General features: G+C 40.8%; 1 pseudogene; it reads right to left on the bottom strand.

The window, feature by feature from the left end:
• Nucleotides 1-2,297: 2,297 nt before the first annotated feature.
• Nucleotides 2,298-5,987, bottom strand: LOC134515429 (inositol 1,4,5-trisphosphate receptor-interacting protein-like 1; annotated as a pseudogene).
• Between the last annotated feature and the right edge of the window lie 20,183 nt (nt 5,988-26,170).

Genomic DNA, 26,170 nt, shown 5'->3' with positions numbered 1-26,170 from the left:
ATGCTGGAAAAGACCTGGGGAGGTTTTTGTCCATCCTCCTGCTCCAAGCAGATAAGGTTGGCTGGAGCTTGATACAGTCAGGTCTTGAAAACCTCCAAGGATGGAATCTGCACAATATCTCAGGGCAACCTGTTTCCTTGCTTGACTGTCCTCATGGCGTAAGCGTTTCTCTTTATAACTGGTGTAAACTCTTGTTTCAATTTATGCTCATTATCACTAGTCTTGCCACCATGTGCCACTGTGAAGATCCTGGCTCTATCTTCTTGGTGACCTCCCTGTAGGCACCAGCGCTGCTCCAGCACATCATCTGGTCGCCCTATTAAGTGTCATCTGCAAACTTTATGCACAAGCCCTCTATTCGCTCCTCTGACTCATTGATAAAGATGTTGAAAAGAGCAGTTCCCAGGATAGACCACTAGTGCCTTCAGAGCTTCCTCCCCTGGGATCCCAGTTCTTTGAATAAGCTGAAGTCCACTTGCCTGAAGTCCAGGATCAGTAAATTGCTTCTTACCTTCACTGAAGATAATCAATCCCATCTCAGAATTAAATGGGACTCAGTCCTTATACAGTTGGTTTAAGTAAGATACTACACATGAGAACCACAAAGAAATATAGGCAATCCTTCCTAACCCTTCAGGTCTTTTAACAGTCCCCCAGGGTCTTGTCTCATGTTGTGCAGTGTCTCTCCCTCATTATCATGAAATGCATAAGTCGTTGTAAAGAATAATCATAAAACAACTTGAAACACGAGAATATGAATCGCTGTAAGAACCTCTAGCTATTTTACTCCCAAAGCTTCCTATAGCCTGTGGTTCCCAACTTCTAAGTAAGCATAGCCTGTGAACCTTGCTGAAACCTGGAGATTTCTCAGCCTTCATACTACGTTAAGTTTGAACTCAGAAACAGTCCCAGAACATAGAAATTCTTTGAGATATATATTCAGGTTATCATTACCTCAAAAGTATTTAAAAACTATCTTTGGAACTTGATTCCCAAAGAAAGTCATTGACTTTGATGGGTTTTGGATCAGGACCTAAGTGAAGAGTCATCTAAATTCAATTCAGCTTTACAAAGAGTTTCAGTGAAATAACATCACAGCAGAAAGATAGGGAGAGTGAGAGCCTTTCACCAGTTATCTGAAGAATCAGAACACATCCAATGGGAATTAAACCATCAACTCAAGAGAACAGTCTCAGTAGAAAAAAAAAAGTTTTTGTTCCCTTAATAAGTACCAAAAAGTTGTGGGGTTTTTTTCTGAATTATAATTAGAAAGTATAAATATGTTTTTGCATATGGATTTGACATATATGGCATTGTCAGTATACATTTTAATGTTTCAAATAAAAGTGAATAGGTAAAAATGCATAATTCATAAGCAAGATGCTGTGCCCGTCCCTGTGGAGACTTAAGAGAATCCCGTGGTTGTCTAGTCACAAGTATGACTGACATATACTTTAATATTTTTTCTGCAGTTCTAGACTATGCCATTGAAAATCCAGGATATTTTAAAGGTTTTTTTTCACAGTTTACCATATAATAGGCACTTCCGTTCCTCTACAACAATAATAAAACCAAAAACATACAGGTCTTGAAAAACTATTTAAACTAAGTGTTATCTCTGAAGTTTAGAAAATTTAAGAGTGAAATTGTTTTCTTAAAAGAAGCTGACCTTTAAATATGATAATTTTTCAGTTAGTTGCTGTGTAAATTACTAAAGCCAGTGTGTTAAGAAAGGCAGCTTAACTAAGAAAGTTTCTACTACCTAATATTATAAAAACTTAATGGATAATTAGAAGTTTTTTCTTCAGTAATACCTTCGCCTCACATAAGATATGAATGTCTAAAGATGAGATTCTGTCAGCATTCATATTAGAGTCAACGTATTCTAAAGAAATTCCAGAGAGACTTAGAATATTAACAGGAAACTGGATATTTACAGGAAAATGGCATACAGACTTACTCAAAGTATCTATTAGTAGGAAAATTAATTTAAAATATTTAACTAATTTTTAGATTCAGTTAATGTATTGCAGTGGAAGTACAGAGTAAGTTTCTTTTTCAAAACTGAATGACTGCAGATAGTTGTTCTTTTTTTAAAAAAATCAGGATTTTTTTTTTTTTTATTTCAGCTACTATGCACAAGATTTGCTTTTTAGGTATTCATATATCCTTTTCTGTTGTAGAAAGTTCTCACTTCTGGGGTTGAAGATGTTGTGCTGTGCACGCCTGGTGAAGAGCATTTCAGACACATCACAGCTCTCCTGCCATGCCGTGCTGGTGGTAAAGCTGGCCTCTGCCTACTCAAGGCTCAGGAAGCAGTCTGAGTCATCCAGCTGCACCACAAAAATCATCTCAATGAACAGGGTTTCCTGGGAGGTGTTTGTTAGCCTGAGCTCGGAAGAGCATGTAGTAGGCAGCCCTGTCAGCTGGCAGCGATGTGACTGAGGCATAACCTTCCAGGTGTCCTTCAGCAACATCTGGAAACAGCAGGCAGTTTACTGGATGTTTAAGTAAGAGTTGGTGTAAAGGATGCTGAGGAGGCTGGGGTCTTGACTTTTCAGCTCATCCTTGTGGTGGTGGAGGAAGCATAGTATGTCCTTCACCAGCTGCTCCCTCATGCACATGAACTGTAGTTGTACATGGAGGCAGGAGTTTTTCAGCATCTCCTCTGCAGTGCCCAGCTCCAAGCAGAAGGCATGCACAGGGGGAGGCTGCAGAATGAGCAGGAGGTAAAGGATGTTGTCCTCCTGGGCACTCTAACCTTCATAGACACAGCTCGTCCCAATGGCTAGCTGCAGCTATGGCTTGAAGTTACTCCCAGAAAATCTTTGGCAGGCACTAAAAGCTCGTCTACCAGACCCTCCACCAACTTGTATGTGTCAGCCATGTACAGCACTGGCCACTGGATGCAATCGGCCAAAATATACCCAGATCACATGTGTCACCAGAGTCATCATCTTCTTCTACCTCTTCCTTCTCCTTCTCTTGACTTCAATGTCTGCCCTGCTTGGAGCAGCTTTCTGGCTTATGACTCCTTTTTCTGGTCCTCCAGCAGAGCCACAGGAGCAGGACCAGGGCTCCTGTCCCAAGAGGAGAGGCCCAGAATCACTACTGATGGAAGGCAGCAAGAAGCAGGACTTTCCCAGCCACCCCATTCTGCACCTGGGCCTGCTATATATCCTGCAGCAGCTGAGTCACCTTCCAGCTCAGCTGCTCTGTGCAATGCTGCATGAGCATGTGTGGCCACAACTAGCTCATCACCCAACTGCAGTGAGTTTTGGACAATGCCCAGCACAGTTAGGATGAGGAAGATAATGACAGTGGTGATCTGCAGGAGACAGAAGAGAAGGTGTCTCAGTGGGGCTGGGCAGGAGGGAGCTGGCCACAGGGTAAGTGGGGGTGAGAGCCGCAGGAACCTGGCGGCAGGTAAGAGAGGGGGCAAGGGAAATAGATGGCACTGTGCCTGTCCAAGATGCTCCCCTGAGCAGCTGGAGCCTCACTCCAGGGTGAGAACCCCTCCAGGAGCTGGCGTTTCTGCCCTGGCCCTTGTCCAGCTCAGCCTCCCTGCTGCAAGTGCACCTGCACTCATCATTCGCCCAGGCTGCACTGTAGCACCACTGCTTGCTGGTGCCCCTGGTGACAGCCCCATTGTGACCCATCCCCTGTGCTGTAACAGAAGCCAGAGCCCCATTACAGATGTCCTCTTCTCTTTCCTTCCTTTCTTCTCCATTTACTTTCCTTCTTTTCTTCTCCATTTACTTTCCTTCTCCCTTTCCTGTTCCCCTTTTTTCTTCCCCTCTTTTATGCTCCCTTTTATTTTCTTTTCCCATTTAATTTCTTATCCATTTCAGGGCCTTGTTGACAGAGTCCCTTGAGAGGCAGCCCTGAATGTCAAAGGAGTCCAGGAAGGACGGACATTCTTCAAGAATAAAATCTTTAAGGTGCAGGAGCAGGATGTACCCATATGCTGAAAGATGAGCCAGTGGGGCTGAACAGAGAGCTTTGGCCAGAACGCAAGAAAAAAAGGAGAGTATATGACCTTTGGAAGAATGGGCAGGAGGACTACAAGGAGGTCATGAGGTTATGCAGTGAAAAATTAGAAGGGTCAAAGCTCAACTAGAACATAATTTGGCTACTGCTGTAAAAGACAATAAAAAATGTTTCTATAAATACGTGAATGATGAAAAGAGGGCTAAGGAGAATCTCCAACCTTTATTGGATGTGGGGGGAAACATAGTCACAAAGAATGAGGAAAAGGCTGAGGTACTTAATGCCTTCTTTGCCTCAGTCTTCAATAGCAAGAGCAGCTGTTCCTGGGGTACCCAGCCCCCTGAGCTGGAAGACAGGGTCAGGGAGCAGAACAAAGCACCTGTAATCCAGGGAGAAATGGTGAGCAACCTGCTACACCACTTAGACATACACAAGTTGGTGGCACCAGATGGGTTTCACCCAAGGGTACTGAGGGAGCTGGCGGAAGCGCTCACCAAGCCACTTTCCATCATTTATCAGAAATCCTGGCTAACCAGGGAGGTCCCAGTTAACTGGAGGTTAGCAAATGTGATGCCCGTCTAAAAGAAGGGACAGAAAGAGGATCTGGGGAATTACATGCCTGTCAGTCTCCCTGTCAGTGACAGGGAAGGTTATGGAGCAGACGATGTTCAGTGCCATCACACAGCACTGCTGGGAGATCTACCCAGACTGTATTTCTACAAAAAGTATTCAGATTTTAAAATTAAATACTATAATTCTATTTTTTAATTGCAAGAATTACCAGAATTAGTGTTAATTTGCCCTCGAGGAGAGATTAATTCCAACTCTAAACTTCTCCCTGCAAGCCACCATGTCTTAGTTTCCTAATGTCTGCAAGGGAAACTGTGTTATTTCCTTTCTTCTGAGAAAATAATAACCTTAAAGATAGTGATATACAATCATAATGGACACTGAAGAAGTATCTGTGAAGAGCTTCTGGCAGGCTGACATGACAATTTTGTAACCCTCTGCAAAGACAAGGACAGGAACACTCAGCAGCAATTCATTAGAACTTTCTTCCTATCAGTATCCATGTATTACTCCTTTTTTAATGGCAGAAGAAAGCAGTTTCTCATTGCTACATTTGATCAAGGAAAATGGTGAAGCAAAGTTCACAGAACAAAACAGATGTGTAAAGAAAAGATAGTGTGAAAGAGAAGAAGAAATCATTTGAGAGCCTGATAAGATTAGGAATGCAGTACTCACTCACTTCTGTTTCATATATTTTCCTTGCATATAGTTTTCGAAAATGAGCCTAGTGGCAGTATTACAAAGGTTATCTATGTTACAACTGGCCAAATTAGTCTCTGAGAATGAAGTTAACCATTCAGTGTAAGCCCATTTTTAATTGCTGAGGACTGTTAGCATTGATTTTGTTAAATGCATGTTTGGGTTTGCTTTTTTGGTTAGTCGCCAGAGTCATATTGTATAATTTCTGTCCCTTTCAAGGTTAAAAACATCATAAATGAAGAAAGAATATACTACACATAAGAGAAGTCATCTAAAAGGCTGTGTTTTGCCCTAACATGCTTAAGAAAGCAAAAGACTTCCAAGGAACTTTCACATCTTGTCTGGACTGTACACATACGTTATGGTAGATCTTGTGGACAGAGACAGCTTTCTTTGGAAAGTTCAACTTAGATACAGAAGTAGGAAAAACAGGACCTAGGAGTCCATACTGTTCCACTTGTTCATTGGCACCGCACTATAGGTGGTGTGTTACTTTAAGAAGCACACCACCTACAGTGCCTTTGCAGAACAGGTATGGGGCTCTGCAGGAGGAACTGGTTGTGAGCAAGGATGAGGGCTCTCAAAGGCCAGAAGAGCCACCAAGGCCAACTTGCCTCAGGCCAGCCATCAAAACTGACCCTGAAAAGAAAAACCGAAGGGTCGTTGTTGTAGGTGACTCCCTGCTGAGGGGAGCAGAGGGCCCGATATGCAGACCGAACCTGCTCCATAGGGAGGTCTGCCGTCTCCCTGGTGCCCGGGTAAAGCACATTGTAGGTAAACTACCCAGCCTTGTGAGTCCTTCAGGTTATTACCTGCTTCTGGTCTTTCAGGTGGGAACTGATGAGATAGCAATGAGACGCTCATAATCATTTAAAAGAGATTTCAGGGCCTTAGGGCAACTGGTAAAGGGATCAGGAGCTCAAGTTGTGTTCTCCTCCATCCCTCTGACATCAGCGATGGACGAGGGAATATATAGGAGGAGTCAACAGGTCAATTCATAGCTCCGGGACTGGTGTCGTAGACAGGGCTTTGGGTTTTACGTGCACGGCTTGGTATATGAGGCACCAGAGCTGTGAGCAGCTAATAGGATGCACTTATCCCAGAAGGGGAAAAGGATTCTGGGGTAGGAGTTGGGAGGGCTCATTGATAGGGCTTTAAACTAGATTTGAAGGGGGAAGGGGTCAATAATTTCATGCTTGCCTGTGACAAACAGTGGGGCAGCACATCAGGGGCAGAGGGATGGAGTCCTAGTAAGGGGTCTCAACTTGTTGCCCTGAGGCAAGCCGGGGACGATGCACTGGGAGACCCCAAGGGAATTAAGGGGGATTTGCATAAGAGGGTGACACGGCCAGCCCAGCTGAAGTGACTCTACGTGAATGCACGCAGCTTGGGCAATAAACAAGATGAGTTAAGGGCCACTGTGCTGCTGGAAAGCCATGACATAGTGGCCATTACTGAAACTTGGTGGGATGATTCCCATGACTGGAATGTAGGGATAGACGGATACAAGCTCTTTAGGAAGGACAGGCAAGGTAGGTGGGGAGGAGGTGTTTCCCTCTACATCAGTGACCAGCTAGAATCAATAGACCTCCATATGGGGAAGGACAATGAGCTGGTTGAGAGTGCATGGGTTAAGATTAAAGGGAAGACAGGGGAAGGTGATGTTACAGTAGGGGTCTGCTACAGGCCACCTGACCAGCAGAGCCAAGCAGATGAGGCCCTCCATAGGCAGATAGAAATGGCTTCATGTTCACAGGCCCTGGTCCTCATCAGGGATGTCTGCACCCTGACACCTGCTGGAGGGACAACACAGCAAGGCACCAGCAATCCAGGATGTTCCTGGAATGCACTGATGACAACTTCCTCCTCCAAACGGTAGAGGAACCAACAAGAAAAGGTGCTATGCTGGACCTCATTCTCACCAACAGGGAAGGGCTGGTGACCAACGTGAGGCTCAGGGATAACCTTGGCTGCAGTGACTGCGAAGCGATAGAATTTAAGTTCCTCAGGACAACTAGGAGGCTGTATTCCAAGCTTACGACGCTGGACTTCAGGCACACAGACTGATCGCTTCAGGGATCTGCTGGCCAAAGTGCCGTGGGACAAAGCTCTAGAGGGAAGGGGGGCCCAGGACAGCTGGTCAGCATTCAAGGATCACCTTCTCTGTGTCCAGGAGCAAACTATACTGACAAAGAGGAAGGAAGGAAAGAATGCTAGGAGACCTGCCTGAATGAACAAGGAGCTCCTGGACACACTGTCACACAAAATGAAACCTTACAAGGAGTGGAAGAAAGGACAACTAGAACGGGGAGCATATAAGGAAGCTGTCCGAGCAGCAAGAGACATGGTTAGAAAAGCTAAAGCTCAGTACAGAGTTAAATCTAGCCAAGGAGATCAAGGGAAATAGAAAAAAATTCCATAGGTATATTAATGGAAAGAAGAAGACTCGGGAAGTTGTGGGCCCCCTCAGAAAGGAAATGGGGGAGTTGGTGACAAGTGATACGGAGAAGGCTGAGATTCTCAATGACTTCTTTTCCTCAGTCTTCACTGGCAAGTGCTCCAGCCACACTCCCGGAGTCACAGAAGACAATGGCAGGGGTTGGACAGAACTGCCCATTGTAAGTAAAGATCAGGTTCGTGACCATCTGATGAACCCGAAAGTGAACAAGTCCATGGGACCCAATGAGATACACCCATGGGTACTGAAGGAACTGGCGGATGAGGTTGCTAAACCGCTCTCTATTATATTCCAAAAGTCATGGCAGTCTGGTGAGGTCCCCACTGACTGGAAAAGGGGAAACATAATCCCCATTTTCAACAAGGGAAAGAAGGAGGAACCCAGGAACTATAGGCCAGTCAGTCTCACCTCCGTGCCTGGTAAGATTATGGACCAGATTTTCCTGGAGGCACTGCTGAGGCAAAAGAATAATGAAAACGTGATTGGGTACAATCAGCGTGGCTTCACCAAGGGCAAATCGTGCCTGAAAAACCTGGTGGCCTTCTATGAGAAGGTCACAACATCAATAGACAAGGGGACAGCAACTGCCGTCATTTACCTGGACCTGAGCAAAGCCTTTGACGATGTCGCGCGTGACATCGTGGTCTCCAAGCTGATAAAATATGGCTTTGATGGACTGACAATTCAGTGGATAAAGAACTGGCTTGACAGCCGCACCCAAAGAGTGGCTGTCAATGAGTCCATGTCCAAGTGGAGGCCAGTGACAAGTGGAGTCCCTCAAGGATCAGTACCGGGACCGCTCTTGTTTAACATCTTCGTCAGCGACATGGACAGTGTCATAGAGTGCACCCTCAGCAAGTCTGCCAACGACCCCAAGCTGTATGGGGCGGCTGACATGCTGGAGGGAAGGGATGTCATCCAGAGGGACCTTGACAGGCTGGAGAGGTGGGCCCATGCCAACCTCATGAAGTTCAACAAGACCAAGTGCAAGGTCCTCCATGTGGGTCGGGGCAATCCCAAGCACCGATATAGGCTGGGCAGTGACTGGCTTGAGAGCAGCCCTGAAGAAAAGGACTTGGGGGTGCCGGTAGATGAGAGGCTCAATGTGAGCCGTCAGTGTGCACTAGCAGCCCAGAAAGCCAATCGTGTCCTGGGCTGCATCGGGAGAAGCGTGGCCAGCACGTGGAGGGAGGTGATTCTCTCCCTCTACTCTGCTCTGGTGAGACCCCACCTGGAGTACTGCATCCAGTTCTGGAGCCCCTACTACAAGAAAGGTATGGACGTGCTGGAACGTGCCCAGAGAAGGGCCATGAGGATGATCAGAGGACTGGAGCACCTCTCCTATGAGGACAGACTGAGAGAGTTGGGGTTGTTCATCCTGGAGAAAAGAAGGCTCCGAGGAGACCTTATAGTGACCTACCAGTATCTTAAGGGGACCTACAAGAAAGCTGGTGAGGGACTTTTTAGGATGTTGGGTAATGGTAGGACCAGAGGGAATGGATTAAAACTAGAGATGGGATGATTCAGACTGGACGTTAGGAAGAAGTTCTTCACCATGAGGGTGGTGAGACACTGGAACAGGTTGCCCAGAGAGGTGGTGGAAGCCCCATCCCTGGAATTTTTTAAGGCCAGGCTGGCTGGGTCTCTGAGAAACCTGATCTAGTGGGAGATGTCCCTGCCCATGGCAGGGAGGTTGGAACTAGATGATCTTTAAGGTCCCTTCCAACCCTAACAATTCTATGATTCTATGATTACCTTAGGAAAGACTGTTTCTGTTTTAGGAGACATAATGTCTGCAAATGGAGAAGTGAACAATTTTCTTGTTATGAAGTTATTTACAGGGTCCTAGATATATCACGTCAGATATGCTGACATGAAAATTCAGAAGATATCAAGATTCTGTACCAGTATTTTTATCTGGACAACTGAGAGCAAACTTGAACCCAAGAGCTGTAAAGTCACCTTAGATTTATCTTAATATGATCTTAGGCAAAGCTCTACACTAGTGTAGTGTGTAGCTCCAACTCTGCAGAGAGGGACCTGGGAGTCTTGGTGGCCAATAAGTTGACCATAAACTAGCAGTATGGCTTTGTGGCCATGAAGGCAAATGACATCCTGGGGTGCATTAAAAAGTGTGACCAGCAGGTCAAGGGAGGTCATTTTCCCCCTCTACTCTGCCCTGGTGATGCCATATCTGGAGTACTGTGTCCAGTTCTGGGCTCCTCAGTTCAAGAAAGACTGGAAAGGGTCCAGTGGAGGGCTACTAAGATAATCAAGGGGCTGGAGCACCTCTCTTATGAGCGAAGGCTGAGAGACGTAGGTCTGTTTAGCCTGGAGAAGAGAAGATTGAGGGGGATCTTGTCAATGCTAACAAACATTTAAAGGGTGTGTGTCAAGAAGGTGGAACCAGAGTCTTTTCAGTGGTGCCAGGAGACAGGACTAGGGGCAATGGACAAAACCAGGAAATTCCATCTGAACATGTGGAAAAACTTCTTTACTTTAATGAGCCCTATGATAAGGGAGACAGAGCACTGGAACAGGCTGCCCAGAGAGGTGGTGGAGTCTCCTTCTCTGGAGATATTCAAAACCCACCTGGATGCATTCCTGTCCAACCTGCTCTAGGGGAACCTGCTTTGGCAGGGGGTTTGGACTAGATGATCTCCAGAGGTCCCTTCCAACCCCTACCATTCCATGATTCTATGATTCCATGATAGCTTACCTGGCTTCTTTTCCATTCTTTTCCTGAAGATGCCACGTATTGTAATCTGTATGCAAATGAAACTTTTATGCCTTTCACAGTTTAATTTTTGTCTGTTTTTTTCATAATTCCTCTTGGGAATGCTAAATGTTACATTTTGCTTGCATAATTAGATAGCTTTTCTAAAACCATAATATATATAGATACATGTGTTTGCATATAAGATATCTTTAATATAAGATATCCTTTTTGAAATTTAGCTTTGGTAGCTAAATAAAAAGTCAATATAAAATCAAGTCTTAGGAAGCAAATCTGCCTGGATTATTCCATTTTCTCTTTACAACATAACTGAGACACTTTATTCACTCTTTATGCCACTGAGGTATACTGAATATTCATTAGAATATGATATATGCAAGGACATTTAGAATATTTCCTCCCCTGGAGACAGTATCTAGTTTAGAAACCTCTGGCATGTTTTAGCAATTCCTCTCAAATTTACATTTTATACTTATTGAGAGACTCATCTATTAATGCATGCCACAAATGTTTATTGTAGTCACTAGCTTTTCATACTTTTGCTCCAAGTGTGAAATAAAATAGCTAAGATTAATATAATTTACAACAATATGCCCCTTAAACAAGTAACGGTAAGTTTTTTGCTCTGACAGCACACTGCTATAAAGGACTACGTTGCTCAAAATAATCAGTGATTTATTTTTGCGTATAGGATATTAATCAATACATGACATTCCTATTAGTTACTAAATTCCAAATGTGAAACAAATCTGTTTTGATGAATTCTTAAATATTAAAAAAAAAAATTGACTGACAGGCTTATAGATGGTGAATAAAAATGAGATGTTTACTAATTTTTTTGCATAGGGGGAAGAATAATGTATTTGCTGTCACTGCACACCAGCATTAGCTCCATAAAGAAACAAATGGTTTGTCCATGTCTGAAATCACCTAATTTGTTTTGTAAATATTTATTTTCAACTAAATATATTAAAAAATGGTAAGTGTTAAATTGAAGAAAGTAATTTGAAAGTGAGGAAAAGTAACAAAGTTAAAGCTGACATCTCTTTGCCACAGTCCGTTTAAAGAGCTGGATAAACTAAGAGACAATATCTGTTAGTAAGGCAGAGGATAATATTAATATATATATATATATATTCGAGCATGTATTTATTTTTTTCTGCCTTGCAAAAAAGCATACATATCAGATACTGTTAGTGAACTTCTCCATGTCCTCACCCAGACATAGGCCAAACTCCTTTCTAAATGAGCAGGAACAATACCTGAACAATACCTGTGTAGTGGCTGCAGGCCTTGAAATTTTAGGCATTACAGATTAAAACAGTTATAGCATCATAGAATACCTGAAGTCTGAAGGGACCCATAAGGATCATTGAGTCCAACTCCCTGCTCCTCACAGGACTACCTAGAACCACACTATATGACTAAGAGCATCATCCAGATGCTCCTTGAACTCTGACAGGCTTGGTGCAATGACCACTTCCCTGGGGAGCCTGTCCCAGTGACTGAACACCCCCTCAGTGAAGAACCTTTACCTAATATCCAATCTGATCTTCCCCTGATGCAGCTTCTTTCCATTTCCTTGTGTCCTTTTGCTGGTCACCAGAGAGATGATATCAGCACCTCCCCCTTTGCTGCCCCCCCTTGAAGAAGTTGCCGACTGCAATGAGGTCACTCCTCAGCTTTCTCTTCTCCAAGCTGAACAAACCAGGTGACCTCAGACACTCCTCCTAAGTCTTGCTTGCTAGACTTTTCACCATCTTTTTCGTGTTTCTCTGGGCACACTCTAATAGTTTGATGTCCTTATATTGAGGTACCCAAAACTGCGCACAGTACTGGAAGGACAATCACCTCCCTCTATTGGCTAGCTATGCTGTGCTTGATGCACCCCAGGACACAGTTGGCCTTTTTGGCTGCCAGGGCACACTGCTGACATCTACCCAAACCCCTCGATCTCTTTCCATGGAGTTGCTCTACAGTCTTGCCCCCCAGTTTGTATAATATATAAACAATATTATGCCATCCCAGGTGAAGAATCCAGCACTTGCTCTTGTTAAGTTTCATACAGGTGGTGATTCCCCGGCTCTCTAGTCTATCCAGATGTCTCTGTAAGGTCTCTCTACCCTTGAGGGAGTCCACAGCTCCTCCTAATTTAGTATTGTTGGCAAACTTAATATACATTCAATTCCTGTGTCCTGATTATTTGTAAAAACATTAAAGATCACTGGCCCTAAAATTGTGCCCTGGGGGAATCCCAGTGGTGACTGGCTGCCAGCCTGATGTAACCCCATTTACTATAACTCTTTGAGCCCGACCGCAGTTAAGTTAGTGCTGGCTATGACCAATGACTGCATTGTCTCTCAAGTGTTTTTCAGTAACTCCCAGAATAAACTCCTCCATATTTTTACGAGGCAATGAAGTGAGACTGACAGGCTTGTACTTATCAGGGTCTTCCTTCTTACACTTCTTGAAAACTGGGACAACTTTTGCCAGCCTCCAGTCCACTGGGACCTCTCCAGGCTCCCAAGACCATTGAAAAATAACGGAGACAAGTCCCACGATGATATCGGCCAGCTCTTTCAGCACTGACTGTGGGATAAATCCCATCAGGCCTTATAGATTTGTGTGCATCCAGCTGGAGCAGCAAGTCTCAAGTTCAGGGTCGGCTCGGAGTTTATCTTCCCCTCCAGTCATGGTCTTCCAACACAGGGCTCCGGTGGAATTATATCTAAGAATTGTGTTCTATATTAACAAGTTACTAATTAGCTTAATGTTTAATATATACTATAAGAAAAATCTCTTTTTGTTACATTTCATGTTTTTCTGAATGCTCCAATGTCAGTGGAGAAAGGAATATGGTACTTTGGAATTGGAACCACAGTGTTTAAATACCATGTCACCTGTGTTATTGTCCCCCTGGGAAGTCTTTCCATTATTGCTACCTTTGAAAAGAAAAGTAGCGCTCACTAGTAGACTTAAAGCATAAATCCTGCACAAAACACCCTGAAAAGTCAACAATGGTGTTTTGTGTTTACCAGCTTGTGGTGGGTTAGCCTTGATGAAAAGCTTAGCTCCCACTCAGCTGCCTGCTCACTCCCATCCCTCAGCAGGATGGGGTAGAAAATGGGAAGAATTGGAATGGCAAAGTACATGGGTTGAGATAAAGACAAGGAGATTGCTTTCTAGTTATCATCTTGGGCAAAACAAACTCAACTTGGGCAAAACTAACTTAATTTATTGCCCGTTAAACATCAATGGGAATTGAAAGACAAGCACTAAACCAACACCTTTCCTCCCCCTTTCCCAGATGTGGCTTCACTCCTTCACTTCTGGCTCCTCTCCCCCCACCCTTGCTATCACAGCAGGTCACCCTCAGTCTCTTCAGTGAGGCAACGAGTGACACAAAAGGGGGCAGTGGGGTGGGCAGCGGTCCGTACATAGTGTTTTCTCTCTGCCTCTCCTTTCCTCTTACACCTTCCCACTGCTCCATCATGTCATCCACCATGGGCTGCAGGGGTATCTGCTTCAGCTACATGGGGGACCTCCTCCTCTTCCTTTTCTGACCTTGGTGTTCCCTCTGCTGTTTCTCACTTTTTCCTGCTCCTCCTTTCTCTCTCTCCAATGCTCTTTCTTAAACATGTTTTCCCCGAAGTGCCACCATCTTGGCTGTGGGGCTCAGCCATGTCCTGGGGTGGGTCGGTTGGAGACGGCTGGAACCGGCTGTATCTGGCTCAGGGCAGCCCCGGCCTCTCCTCACAGAGGCTGCCCCTGCAGCCCTCCCTGCTGCCAGTGCTCGGGTGCCTGCAACTCCACTGTAGGAGCTGCAGGAGTGGAACACGCTCAATATAAATCCTAATCACTAAGCTATAAAACAGCATTTGTGCTTTATATAAGCCATCTGGGCCTATTCATTTTGTTTTGCTACCTGCACTGTGGCATAGAGGCACCAAAACCAAGAGTGGGCTGTTCCTTTTCCACAGCCAGGATACCGGCTGAAAGATGGGAACTATGTGGACCTGCAATCTGTAGCTGTTGTAGCTGTTATTCCAAAAGATAAAAAGTAATAATTTTGAAAAGACTCAGCTTTGCTGTGCTGTGTTCCCTCCTTTTGAGAAAGATCTTTAGGGTGGAGATGCCCAATGTGTGGCCCTTAGTCAGGTGTATGGTTTCAGTGTCCAGGACGTCCTATTACTATGTCTTGATTACTCTTTAAATGCTTGACAGTTTCCTTTCTTTTTTAGGAAAAGACTGCAAGAGAAACCTAGGCAATATTTCTGGTAACTGCTCTGATAATCATCTACTGATGTCAGGTGTCTAAAGCAGGAGAGGTGCTGCCTCTAATTTGCTAAAGGCAACTCAGGCAGGAAAAGAGGGCAGATAAATTGAATATTAGTATGGTGCTTAAATTCTGGCAGTTAGCAAATGAAATGTCTTAGTACATCTAAAAGCTTGTCCCTAGTTTTAATTCTACAGTGAATTATAAACCTCAGAAGGCTCCTTAGTGTGTTCAAACAAACTTATGAATGTTTTATTCTATGTGTTTGTGGTTCATTTTTCCACATCAGCTTTGATTTGTTTCCAAGAGGCTTGTCTTGCTTTGTTGTGATGGCTGATTGTTGGAGCAACGCTATTTCCTCTTGCCCTGATTTATTCTCTTGCCCTGATTTATTTTCTTTTCTGTTTATTTATTTATTTTTGCCTTTTTTTTTTTCACTACTGTTCAGCAGCTTAGCAGAATTGGACATTATACTTACTATTGTCCACACAACGCTTCATACCTCCCTTGTGATCTCATTGGTGGCTTTTCTAACTCTAACTGGTCAATAAAACATTCTTTCTGGACAACATGCGGCAAAACCTGACATATGTTTAGACCTCAAGGGAAGACTATATTTACTGGGTCAATTATCAAAGATGTTTGAGGTGCTGCTGACTTCTACAGTTTAAACTTTTGGCAACTATTACTTTATCTTTCATGCTACATCAAAATTTCCCATGCTACCACACAGTAAAGATTTAAGAATTATCACATAGAAAAAATGTCAGTAGCTTATGCTTTGTATTTTCTTGCATGTAATGATATTCAGTATTGACAGATGGAAAACGTGGAATTCCTATGGTGGATCTTAGTGCAACATTATATCCATGTTGCGTGAAAAGGGGCAAAGCGGTTTTAGCAGAAGATAAACCCCCTTGCGTTCTAACACTCCTCACTGAGGTGGGAGGCTAGGTGCGGCTAGGTTTAAATTCTGAGTGATGCCCAATTCAGCACTATCAGTCCAATCGCGTTTAATATGTATTAAACTATTACGATTTGGATACACTAATAGTGGACTGCACCTTCAGTCTAGTCGTGCTCATGAACTAGCACGGCCACTCTCGAGTCTTTGGTCGCGTTCAGTGAGAAACCAAAACGACTAGCTACTTAAAAAAGTGCAGTTTATTTAAACAACAGATATATAGGTTCTTAGGATTGCCGGTGATAAATACACTGTCTGCAAAGCACGTGCAAATGAAAGTATTGTTACATATACAAAACGCGCGACAAAGTTATAAACGATACAGCCTGGCTTTAAATGTAGAAAAAAGAGAGTCTCTAGAGAAGTTTCTAAGTTTCCCGAGGAAGCACTCGGTATAATCTAAGTCTTACCCAAAGGCGTCCCTATGGGGGGGAAGAGAGGCTCAGCCCGTCGACTGATCCCAGAAGTCAGTGATGTAATTCTTTATGATGGTGTCTTCCCTGGGTATCCCCCCTCTCTTGGGCTATTTTTATACTATTTGTTATCTTCAAGGTGGAGTTTGAGTGACTTTAGTCATACATACTTTTATCATGATTGGTGTAAATTTCTCTCGCTTCACAATTAAAGGTATAGTTTACGAGAAATTCAGGGCGCAGACTCAAGAAGGAGTGGTCGCACCTTGGAGGCGGGTAGCCTTCGGGATGGAGGTGTGTTTTGGTATTATAATGACATTATAATGAGTAAAGTTCGCACAAAGGACAGCATTTCATCAAAATTTGACAAAATGTTGGCTCTGAGCATCTAGCGGGCAGCTAATTGGCAGCTTATCTGTTTCATGCTATCATCCCATTCCTGTATCCGCTATACATCATAAGGTAAAGCCACGGAATAATTGCATCCCGTCCCGTACCTCATGTAGCTTATCAGGGAACCACAGATGTTGTGTCCTTCATGCCAGCTGCGGCTATTTTCTACCTCAGAAGCCTCTTGATTTTATACTTTTCCTTAATGTGTGAACAATGCTGTACTTTTGTATATTTTAGCCAATTTAGTATTTATTCCACAATCCATTCCACTTTAGGATGAGAAAATATGTCCTTTTACTAGATTTTCAAGATATAATTTCTCATTTTCTGTTTTTGTTTTTTTTTTTTTTTTTTTTCCCTAAACACTATTAAACAGTTGTTTTTTTTCCCTGTAAAGATTTCATTGATCACATTGGAATATTTCTGTTAATACATAATATTTCCTATCTGTAAATGAAACAATCTAGCCTCCAAAAAAAGCCCCACATTTAAACTAGCTAAAAATATATTTTGAAAGCAGGATCTCTATGAGCACTTCTTTTTCATTAATATTTTAAAATATTTAAAAATATTATATTTTAAAATAATAATGTGTGTGTTACAGACCATTCTTGAACAGCCAAATTAATTTTCTTTATAACATTATTCAGATTACTCTAAAAATTCGTCTTGTTCTATTGAAGCAAATTAATGCATAACAAATATAGAAGCTGTCTATACCATCCTTCCTCTTGTTATGAGCTGGAGATGGAAAGAGGCAGATGCATACTCCTTCTGTTCAAAGCAGGAAAGAAAGATCGAGTAATACTGTCTTTCTCATTGAGAAGTTTGGGGAGGAATGAGTCATTTCCTACTCTACATCTTTGTGAACAGCTCAGATTAAGCCCTGTGGTCACGCAGTTTCAGAATGTTTTCAGACGGAAACCTTTTCTCCCCATTCCACTTGTCTACCTTCCTTTCTTGATGTAGTTTGTTTATAGTTGTTCTTTATTTTGTCAGCATAGCACTAAATCATCTTGATACCAAAGTTACTGAGAGGTCTTGGCATAGCAATTTCAAGCTGTGACCTTAGCATGAGCCTTTAATAACACCAAGTGCTTTTTTTCAAGATGAAGGTTCCCTTCTCCCGTTCCTTGTTCTTTGTCCTGCCTTCCATGATTGGAAACTCTGTGTATTTCCAGGTGACCAACGTGGGCTACCTGAGGATCCGATCCCTCCAGTTCACTGCCGTGTGTCCAGCAGGTAGATGTAAATACAGCCTGGGAGACTACACAATTATTTTACAGCACAGTAGTAGAGAAATGCAAGACAGCTGCATGCAACTGTAGTCTATATGACTGATATTTATGCATGTAGAATCCCATTCTACTAGATCAGAATCTGATGATACGCCTCTTTGTTTTTTTCCTACCGTATACTCCCATGCAGATGTTACAGGAGATAAAGAAAAAGTTTCAGACTTGATGATAATTTTTTAGTGCGTTTTTCTATTAAAGTCTGAATAAAAATATCATTATATAGTAAACACCTACTATTTCCTAATATTGATTGAGAATTGAATAATCCTAATATTGATTGATTGATTTGAGGCAAACTTTAGCTGAACCTTTTACACTGTGCAAGGGAAAGATATGAATTTTCCTATGAGATCTCATGAAACTGAGTCCTCACCGGTAAGGCTGAAAGAGTATTTTAAAAGAGCTTGCTCTTATATTGTGGATTGTAAATAATCCATTCCACACTAGACTAGACTAGTAATGACTAATCTGTGGCAGTCCAAGCTTTTCTTGTGGATGATACATGTTTATAAAATACACTGAGGCTTTTATTTAGCTACCACTAGTACAGGATGTTTTGTTTCTTTATACAATTACCATTATGAGCAACCTGCAGAATATTGTCAGGGAGGCAATTTGTCACTGGTGCTGACTTTAGCTCAGAGTATCAGTAATATATGCAAAAATTCACAACATGTGAGTTCTTGTGTGACTACTGTTCAAAGACTCATGACACATTAGATAGGGAAAAGTTCTTTCTTTTTTTGGGGGGGGGTGAGTGGTGGTGTATTTGATCAACAGCAAAAAAAATAAGATTACCTAATACCATGCAATGATATAAAACACCCTGATCAAAATGGGAAAAATTAGTATAGGCATCTAACAGATCTATGATTAAGAAAATGTAAATTAAGAATATAAATAAATATAAATATAAATGCAAATATAAAATATAAATTAAGACAATATAAAAATAAATTGAAACTGACTAAAATTAAATTTAAATGAAAAAATATTGATTTATGTATTTTACCAGTTTTCTTTGATCATGTTAATACTTTCATTGAAAGCACTTTCACGCAAAGATAAAGTGACCCATTTTCCATGGAAACAAAGCCTAACATAATCATATCCTAACTGTATCCAAGTTTAATTCTGTATGACTAAAATTCCTCTTCTGTAAGTTTAACTCTGGTCATTTTTTTTTATTATCTCCTTATTGAATGAAATATAGGTTTTATACTTACTTTGTCATTCAGTTTTTACTTAAATTCTCACTGAGGTCTGAATATTTCTATTTAGGAGACCAAGCCAGATCAGCCTTATCTGAGGATGTAGAAACTGCTGAGGATTTATGTCGTGAAACAATGAATATCTCTTGAAAGATATTCTGCTTTAAACTTTGGAGTAGGAAGATAGCCATGATAACATTAAAATAAATAAATTAACCTGCATTTTTGTTGTTGAATTACAAATAAATGGTAGTGTACATTTTAAATGTTTAATTTAAATAAAATAAATTAGAATTTAGCTGTTACAGTGCTCTTGTTACTGTCCTTTCATATGACTTGCTGACTTTTTCCTGGTAGTGATGAAGAGCTATTCAAGACTGAACATCATTCTCACCTCCACAAATCTCCTCCTAAAAATGCTACATTTGCTTACAACAAATTAGATTTTTGAGATTTTTGATGAATGGAGCAGAGGGAGAACAAGTAGAGGAACATAAGCATTTATGGACATAGGAAGGCTAAATAAGTGAGTTCCATATTCCCTGAGGGTGCCGCAGTTAGATCATGATGGGAAAGAAAATGCAAACACTTAGCAGTCAATTGTAACTCAGCATACTTTAGCTTCTGAATTGCAGGTGGATCTGCTGGCGTGGTCCTGAGATCTCACTGCTTCTAGGTAAATACATGCTCCTGTTCACATAGTCTCAAACACATTTTTTTTGCATGCTTTGCTTTTTCAGTATAAAGATTTAAGTGTTGCATTTCACCTCTAATCATAATGGTATAGGCGGACATTATAATTTGTATTCCCATCTATGAAACTATCTAAAGATTATTCCTATATCTGTACCCCAGACATGTATATGTGTGCATATATGACTGTACACGTATCTGTATAATACCTAATTGTTTTCAGGGTACCTGTCACAGTAGGGAAGAGGTAACTGCCATCAAATTGCTCTAGAAATAATACACTTAGAAAAATCTGTTGTATGAAGGCATTTTTCTTTAAAAGTTTGTATTCTTAATAAAAGCTATACAGTGTTAAATTACAAGGTCAGCTGAAAGCTCTAAAAGGAGTTTATCTTCACCATTTTTATCAGTGTAAGTTTAGAATTTGGAATTAAGCTAGTGTGGTTTGTACAGGTTTAATTAACTACAAGGCAAGGTTACTGTAAAGGTTAATTAAGATCTACCTCCTGTGACTGTAAGGAAACACTTTATGGTAAGTACTTCAAGAGGTATTGTTTCCTATAAGAGCTATCAAGTATTTTATATTTAGTGGTTTGACATTAAAAAAAAAAAGTTTTTTTTCTGATTTACTTGAATGCCTGATAATCATAAATACTACTTTGTCATTTACCAGCAACACATGAAAGATAAAACCAAATTATTTGTAGTTTTAGCTGGAACTGTCTATATCTGTTTCAAGGCACTTGCCCTATGTCAGCTACACATTGTCTGATCCTTTGAATGATTTTTATAGTGATTAAAGTGGGCTGGTGAGACAAGACCAAAATAGATTCCTTGGCACTCCACCAGCAGGCAACAGGAGTGTATGTCAAATATACAGCTTTTCATCTTTTAGCAAATTCATCCTCAAAGGTGACTTCTTTCACAAAGAAAACAATAATTAATCAGATAACTATGTTGCTGGCTAACCTTCTGAATTGGCAGGAAAAATGTATTTCATTTAAAAATTATTTACCCAGAATGGTAGAAAGGAATTAGTCAGAAAAAATTGTTTGCAGTACATATTAGTGACTACATATAACATCTAAACTCTGAGCCACCTGAAAGCATTCACTCGGGATAATCAACGCAATATTAACTTCTGTATTTTTTACATTTTTTTTTATGATATCCATTCTGTGGAAAGATGATGGTGCAAAACAAGGAGTTGATGATATATTACTTCAAAGTTCGATTTGTGTTTTGAAAACACTTTAAAATCATCACAGTGTGGATCCATGTCATATTACTTAGCACTTGTACAGAATATAGGTTTATAGATAAGTTGTCTAGATTCTTTTTAGGATCAATACCACAAAGTTAGCACTTAGTGTGATTCATTTGCTTTATTTTAGAAATATAACTTAGGATGAGGTGACTTGTTCAATAGTATTGCCTTATTACTGAGAATCAAACTAAAGAACCTCTACATTTGATCAGATAAGTCCTACCCACATGTTTCCATTTAGCTTGTGCTCTGATTATTAGCAAGTTTTGACAAATATGATTCAAGTTGAAAAACTAATATTTTTCTAAGAACCACTCTGATAACCTCTAGGGTCTCTAATTCCACATTTCTACACAAGGAAACTCTTACAGGGAAATGGGAGCTCCACCTGGTTCAATCTATAAAGTTCCATCAGAAGGACACTTTGTCAAGAGCGTGAGAGGAAATGTGGGTAGAGCAATGCAGAAGTAAAGCATGTTTGCAGGTAAATCAGTCCTTCTTTACCACTAAACAAGGATTTTTGTCCCCACATCACTTCCAATTTAACTTAATTCCTCAGACAATGTGTTACTTGTTATTCTGTCAGGCTGTTGCCACCCAATGATTCTTCCTTCCTTTTGTGTTTTTCCTATGTTTGTTTGTTCAGAAAGCCTTTCACATTGTCAGGCAGATGAGATTTTTGAGTATAGTCTTTCCTCCTTCAGGACAGGAGTGGAAGAAACCAATGTGGAAGACTATATGTGGGACTGAGGTAAAATGAAACACTGTTATAAAGCTGCCCCTTCTCTTCATAATTATTCACATAGCCTGGATTTTGTTTCCTTCTGCCTGTGAAAAAAAATGCAGAGGGCCTGCAATCTAATACATACCCTTTCTTTCAAATGCAGGTTAAATCTGTGATTGAGAGTCTTGTAAAAATATTCTGGTCTCAGACTATTCATGAAGTTGGACAGGCTGAGCCTACCCTGATAATGGGAACCAAACCAATGCTATTCGTTAAATTTTAGGTAAATCCATCTTTTTTCCTCTTTCCATTTTTTAATCGATCTTCCCTTCTCACAGAAGAGAAAATATGTATAAAAACATTGCATGTATATATTGCTGAAAGTTATCACTTATTGCTAAAGCAAAAGCGACTGTTACGGTTCAAAATATACACAGTGAAAGCTTGTTATTTTTTTGCACAGTATAAAGCAACGCAGGCAAGGTGAAGAGTTAATGCTAGAAATTCTAGATATGACAAACTGAGAGCAATCAAGCAAGGAAAACAAAAAAAGGTATATCTTTTATGATTATAAATGCATTTGAATTTAAATTTGGTCCCTAACATCATTAACTTCCTCATAAAACAGAAAAATAATAAAATAAAAAACAAGATGAAACAAAACCTTCAAAGAATCTTCTGACTCCTTACAAAGTTCAGACTCAGCGTATTTCTGAAGAAAAGTCTGCTTAGATTCGCAAATTAAGCCTGGTTTGTAAGTCTGTGAATAATGCATATTGGCTTTGATCAGTAAAAAGAACTGCCGTAATTGCACTGACCTCTATTGTGAAAAAAAAATAAAAAATAAGAAATAAAAACCCAAAGATGGAAAGAGACCAAGGGAAAGGACAAGAAAAAGAACATGAAGTGGCAAGCAAAATTCATTTCCAGTTACTGCAAACTAATCTTAAAGTTCAAGAGAATAAAATGTTTACATGTCTTGGCAGACTTTGATTTACAAGATTGCTATTGCATTTCCTTCCTGCCATCTTACTGTCTTTACCCCAACTCATGACTCCTGGAACCTCTTAGTGTGTTTACCCCTGTCACCCTACACTCCCCATCTATCCTTCCATTAATGAAAAAGACTTCTTAAGTTACTGGAACTCTTTTCACCAACTGCTTGGATTCAGTGACTAGTAATATTAAAGATAATGAGTACAGCAAAAAGAGACACCTACCAGAGATGCAGCAATTGTCAAAACAGCTATCTCAGTGGAGCACAAAGAGGCTCAAAGCAGCACAGAAGTATTTGAAACTGTGCAATGAAGGTATTGATGTGCCACACGATCTCCAACAGAAGCTGAAGCAACTCCTGACATATCAAGTGCCTCCATATGGAGGGACATCGCTATCCAGGCCTTGGGCAGCAGGGAGGGAAGGTCCCTACCTCTGAGGCTGATGGATGACTGGTGGGATGTGAACTGTGGTGTGGGCACTGAGCTACCAAGTGAAGGGTATATGAGTAGTGCTAAGCAGACTGCATACCACAAGGGGTCTGAAAAAGAGACTGTTTTTCACACAGACATTGCAGCGGGAAGAATCCGAGCCCCACGATGCAAGGAAGAAAGGACAGAAACAGACTGCACTTAGAAGAGGGCTGGATCTCTCCATCCCAATATGGGGGAAACTGTAAATTTGGTTTGCTAATCTGCAATTACAGAACAGGTAAAGTACATCTGGGAAGAGGTAAAAAGGAACAAGACACTCAGTAAGGGCATCAGAGCCAGTTAAGCCGGAAGCAATTGTCCCTGTAAGAGGAAAAGTTGTGTCACAAGCACTGAAGACTCCCTCCTGTGGAGGATGGTATCATTCATCTACTGACCAGACTTGTTGCTTGCTAGGTCTCAGATCCAGGATGTTTTGGAGACTATTAAGACTTATTAAGACTGGGGAAATAGAGTTAAATTTCTATTTTTTTTTAGTGACCTGGCGGATGCGATAGGGTGGACTGTCAGAAAACTGATGGACAATACTGAATTGTAAGGAATCATCAAGAAACTGGAAGACCCATTCAAAGGGTCTTCAAAAGGGTAGAGAAATGGCCTAAGAGCAAACCCATTAATTTCCAAAAAGGTGCAGAAAAAGTTCTGTGTATGGAATTAAATATTCCTATGCAGCAGCGCTGGCAATGGTCCAACTTACTAGAAATCAGCTTTGCAGAAAAGAACCTTGGGATTCTAATGGACAAGAATTCAACAAGAATTGACAGTGTGCCCTTGCAGCAAAGAGAGTCACAGGCATGTTTGTTTGCATTAGCACTAGTGTAGCCAACAGATGCAGCTAAATGGTTCTTCCTCTCTCTTTGGCATATGTGAGACCACATCTGGAGGACTATGCATTTTTGGGCTCCCCACTTTAAGAAGGACATTAATATAATAACACTGACATAAGTGAGACCAGTGGAGGACCACCAAGAGGGTCATGAAGCTAAAGAACATGACATGAGAAGAGGCTGAGAGACCCAAGTTTGTTGAGCCTTAAGATAAGAAAGTCAAAGGAACACTTCATGGCTTTCTTCAGTTTCTGAGTGGGAGTATATAGAGAAACGGAGCCAGGCTCTTCTTCCTGAGAGGGCATAGTGATAGGATAAAAGACAATGGACACAAGTCTAAACATGCAAAGTAATGATGGGGGTTAGGGGGTGGGGTGGGGTGGGGAGGGAAGGGGGAATTCACTGTGAGGCTGGTTAAACACTAGCACAATTTTTCTAGGGAAGTTGTGGAATACTCATCCTCGGAGGTGTTCCAGACTCAACCAGAAAGGCCCCTGAGCAACATGATCTAGTTCAACCATTTCTGAGCTGGAGTTTGGACTTGATGACCTCTGAAGATCCATTCCAACCTAAATTCTGTGATTCTGTAACTGAATACATTACTCAGTTTTCTCCCTCATTTGCACATTCTAAGTCCAACAAACCTTTTAACACTAAAACCTTGAAATACATGGTGAGAATTTAATAGTAACTCTGTAATTTCATGGTCCAAATCCTTTTCATCTTTATACAAATAAAGAATCTCCCTTTAGTCACAGAGAAGACTTAAAACAGACTAAGACACTTTGTTTGCTGAACTCATTGTTGTAACAGCAAATGGAGTGGTTTTAATCTCTATAGTCAGGTCTGCTTTCATTTCAAATATAAAGATTCTTTTAGCCATAAGGTTATACATCAAGAAATTTCACTATATGAAAGCATGAAGATCAAGAAATTTACTGGGTTCTAGGATTTGCATTTGTTAAAATTCACACCTAGTTTTGGTATATGCAAATAAAAATTATATGTTTTGATTACAATGACATTTTAATTACTCAACAAAGATTGTTGTGATAATCATATAAACATAAAATACATAATTTGCCCTCTCACTTTTCTGGAAAAAGTTATGTGATAATAACAAACTACCAATTGTTATCAGGTGGTATTTTTTATGAAGTAGCTACAACCCAATTAACATATCCAAATGATTCTGTTATGGTTTGTTAGGGTTCACAGTATCTTAATACCTTTTTTCTTCCCTCTGTTTGTTCTCCTTTGGTTTTGTAGGCACATGTGATTTTTATTTCAAAGCACTTGTTAAAAAGGAGCTTAGGTGATAAGAATTGCCACTTTTAGGGGTACTTATTCAACATAAATTTATGCACTTCAGTTTGGTATCTCTACAAGGAGTCTTTGGTGGGATCGAAGCCACTTAATCAGAGTGCTTAATTTTTACCCAAGGTTTCTTTGATGTAGTTTCTTTAACATGAGGGAGTTAGTACCAGTATAGTAAATGTAACTTATAAAACCTTCCAGAGGAAGCTAGTGTTAATGGTAATGCCTTTTTATCTTTAAAAAACACAAAAATAAAAAATTAACAAATTTAACTGGGTATGTAAAAGTAGCCACCACTTATCTACTCTTCAGTAGGATTATATCTTATCATGTAATTTTCAGCTATCAAAGGTTTACAAAATTACATTGCTGCTATAGTTCTAAGGCTTTTTCTGAAGGAAAGTGGTTGAAAACTTTTTTTTTTTTTACGCAGTTTTAAGATTAAATGTTGACAAGACAATTACATTTTTAGTTTACATTATGCCATATTAGAGCTATACAATGAGCTGATAGCAAATGCTACTGTTATTTTCTGCTTATTGGGGAGGTGGAAAACATCAGACACATTGCTATATTTCCACAATTTGAAGCATAAACGGCCATACAGAAATAAATTTCAAATAATCTTCTTGCCCTCCTTCCCTCTCCCCTCAGGAAAAGAGTTAAAAATGGCTGGCAACTGGGAAAAAAAAAAAAAAAGCCTACCAGGAGGCATCAGTTCAACGACAGACAAAAATTAGAATACTTACTAGCTGTAAATATACTATCTATTTAAAAAGATTATAGATGTTACTATGAGACACGTCTTTTTTTGTTCTGTAGAAGCCACTTTTTTTTTGTTTCTTC

Source organism: Chroicocephalus ridibundus, chromosome 1 (assembly GCF_963924245.1).
Source record: "Chroicocephalus ridibundus chromosome 1, bChrRid1.1, whole genome shotgun sequence".
Lineage (NCBI taxonomy): Eukaryota > Metazoa > Chordata > Aves > Charadriiformes > Laridae > Chroicocephalus > Chroicocephalus ridibundus.
The sequence above is the reverse complement of the archived record's forward strand: the minus strand, read 5'-3'. Positions and strand labels throughout refer to the sequence as shown.